Below are 3415 nucleotides of genomic sequence, written 5' to 3'. Positions count from 1 at the left end.
AGTGCTGGGATTAAAGGCATGAGCCACCACCGCCCAGCAAAACAGTTGGCTTTATGATTTCTAAATTGTGTGTGGGTATAAGCATGTGAATGCAAGTGCCCTCAAGTCCAGAGGAGGGCACAGTACTGGGTCCCCTGGAGCTGGAGTCAAAGGTGGAGTCAGCTGACGCGGATGCTGGGAACAGAGCTCAGGTCCTCTATGGAGCAGTACGTGCTCTTAACTGAATCGTGTCTTCAGCCCCAGCCTTTTCTGTTGTCTGTCTGAGCTGTGATGCTCCTGCCTCTGCTCCCCTCATTGCTGAGTCTATAGGTTACACAGGTGTGAGCTGACACCATGCCCCGAAACACACCAAATAATAAAGGACAAACGCTTCCATCTCTGACGAATCAACTTTTCTCTTAGGGTTCAACGCACTGGGGGTGCGGGAAATCAGCGTTTACTGTTCCTGAGAACCTACGACAGGACACACCACAGCACAGAGCACACCTCCAACATCCAAACAGCTCAGGCACCAGAATGTGTTTCTAAGCAACTGCGGAGTGAGAAGGCCAGCGGAGCTGGAGGGGACGAGTGATGTCCCTCTCGCACGCACTGATGACTCCGCTGACATCCAGTGACACCCCTAACCACAGAGGAAGGTTCCCCTGGTGTATCTAAAGGAAATACGCTTACAGACTTACTGGGTTTACACCGGGACCACTGTGAGTGAACAAAGGCCCTGTGCTACAGGGGATGACAGGCCATAAACAGTGCAGACGGAGTCTAAGTGACACGCGCACGGGGAGAAGGCACAGAAGTGCAGCCAGCTGCCCGTGCTCGTCGGGAGAGGAGGGAGCCCTGGAGACCAAGTGTGAGCTGAGCCCCAAGGAAGACAAAGGAAGCTAGCTCGAGGGAGAGGCAGGAGGCTGACTCCCGGAAGGGCCCTCAGTTCCTCCATCACTGCACTTCGAAGCACAAGCTGTTGCCAGGGACCTTACCACCACCGTGGAAGGTGCAGCTGCCTCCTGCCACCACAAACACAGCATTCTCCTAACGGAATGATCCCGAGGAAGCGTCTAGGCAAAGAGCATCGCATCCAATAACAGGAGTGCTTCAGTGAGTAGACAGGGGGGCTTTTGAGATGTGGCTGCCCACTGGCCGCGCTTAGTGTAGCTTTACAGCCCCACTGTGCAGAAGGACATCTCATGACTCCATCGTCCCGGGCCTGAGCTGGCACCAGCTCCCCTCCGCTCTGACACACTCAGGTGAGCTGCAGTGGGCTCTGTAGCTTGCTCTAAACACCACGACCTACACTGGTGTCATTACACACCCATCTGTGCGGCCCTAAGGTGGAGCTCAGCACCTCACCCAGCTATTACCTTTGCTCCAACACACCCTACCTAAAGCGCAGTCCCAGAGGTTTCGGTAATTATCCGAGTGGGAACGAGGAGTGCATATTTTTCTTTCCTTCTCAGTTTATCAACCTAACCATGGTTTAAATCTGTCCTGTCTTTATGGATGGCAGTGTGCTCTCTAAAAGTTGCTGAGATTACCCAGGTGTGGTGTTGCACATGGACAGGTAGACAGCTAGAGGCCAGCGAAGCCTCCATGGCAGGTTCTATAAAGCGAGACCCTGTGTCTGCAAGAAACGAAACAAAAAACTCAAAGGTTTTAACAAAGATCCAAAGTGCACTCTGTGGTTGGCTTTTTTTTTTTTCTTTTGAGACAGGGTCTTGTTCTGTACGATGGCTAGCCTAGAACTTGCTATATAGACCAGACTAGCCTAGAACTTGCTATGTAGACCAGGCTAGCCTAGAACTTGCTATGTAGACCAGGCTAGCCTCACACTCATGATGTGGGAGTGTCATATATCAATCTGTTGATTTCATTGGTTAAGCAATAAAGAAACTGCTTGGCCCTGATAGGTTAAAACATAGGTGGGAGAAGTAAACAGAACAGAATGCTGGGAGGAAGAGGAAGTGAGCTCAGACTGACAGCTCTGCTCTCTGGAGCAGATGCCATGCTCCCCTCTCCCGGGCACAAGCGATGAAGCTCCGACCCAGGATGGACGTAGGCTAGAATCTCCCTGATAAGCCACCTCGTGAGCTACACAGATTATTAGAAATGGGCTAGTCCAGGTGCAAGAGTTAGCCGAGAAGAGGCTAGATATAATGGGCCAAGCAGTGTTTAAAAGAATACAATTTGTGTGTTGTTATTTCGGGGCATAAGCTAGCCAGGCAGCTGGAGTGCCGGGGACACAGCCCTGCCGCTCCTATTACAACACACTCAGTTATCTGCTCACCTCTGTCCCGAGTGCTGGGATTAAAAGTGTGCAAGTCAGGGGCCAAGATTTGGGGGTCAGCGCCCCCTTCTACAAGGGTCCTAGAGATGAAACTCAGATACCAGGTTAGGACAGGCACCTTCACTCACTGGGTCATCTTGGAAACCCAAGCCCTATTTTCTGTTTATTTTGTAAATTATGTGTATGTGTGAGTGTTGGGGGAAAGAGGGGTTATGGGCACATGAGTATGGGACCTACGGAAGCCAGAAAAGGACCTCAGTCCCCCGGAGCTGGGGTTCCAAGCAGGTGGGCTGGCTATGGGTGGGACCCAAACTCAAGTTCGCAGGGAAAACGGTGCAGAGGTTTGAGTAAGAACTGACTCCACAGGCTCAGATATCTGAATGCTTAGCTGTCGGGGAGCAGGGATACTTGAGAAGGACTGGGAGGTGTGGCCCTGCTAGAGGAAATCCAACTGTCACTGTAGGTGGGCTTTAGGGTTTCAAAAGTCCATGCAGACCCAGAGACTGAAGACGTGAGCTCTCAGCTCCTTCTCCAGTGCTGCGCCTGCTGCCATGCACCCGCCTCTGAAGCTGAAGTCAGCCCCACCTCAGCTGTCCCTGAATGGTGTCTCTCACAGCAGCAGCAAGTGACTAGGACAGGCAGCAGGTGTGCTCTTACCTCTCTCTGGCCCCTCCCCCTTTCTCTCGCTATGCAGAACAGGATGGTCTCAAACCCCCAGCAGTTCTCCTGTTTTCCAATGCTAGGGTTACAGATTTTCCCCACCGTGACTGCTAAGCCACGCCTTCTAAGATGACCAGAGTGTGGCAGTTTTAAAATACGAGGGCTTTTGCTTAGAAATGAAGAGAAATACAGTTTTGATAACATATCCAAAAAAAATAATATCCAGGCAGGCAGTGGTGGCGCATCCCTTTAATCCCAGCACTCAAAAGGCAGAGGCAAGAGGATCCCTGTGAGTTCGAGGTCAGCCTGGTTTGCAGAGTAAGTTCCAGGACAGGCCCCAAAGCTACACAGAGAAACTCTATCTTAAAAAAACAAAAGACAAGCCGGGCGATGGTGGCGCACGCCTTTAATCCCAGCACTCGGAAGGCAGAGACAGGCGGATCTCTGTGAGTTCGAGACCAGCCTGGTCTACAA

At 51.7% G+C, this 3415-nt stretch overlaps 1 protein-coding gene across 1 annotated transcript in view; it reads right to left on the bottom strand.

Annotated features, from left to right (window-relative positions):
* Nek2 (NIMA related kinase 2) overlaps positions 1 to 3415 on the bottom strand; it is a 14959-nt gene that overhangs the window by 1715 nt on the left and 9829 nt on the right. The gene's annotated exons all lie outside the window — the stretch shown is intronic.

The sequence above is a fragment of the Microtus ochrogaster genome, chromosome 6, assembly GCF_000317375.1.
Source record: "Microtus ochrogaster isolate Prairie Vole_2 chromosome 6, MicOch1.0, whole genome shotgun sequence".
NCBI classification, from domain to species: Eukaryota; Metazoa; Chordata; class Mammalia; order Rodentia; family Cricetidae; genus Microtus; species Microtus ochrogaster.
The sequence above is the reverse complement of the archived record's forward strand: the minus strand, read 5'-3'. Positions and strand labels throughout refer to the sequence as shown.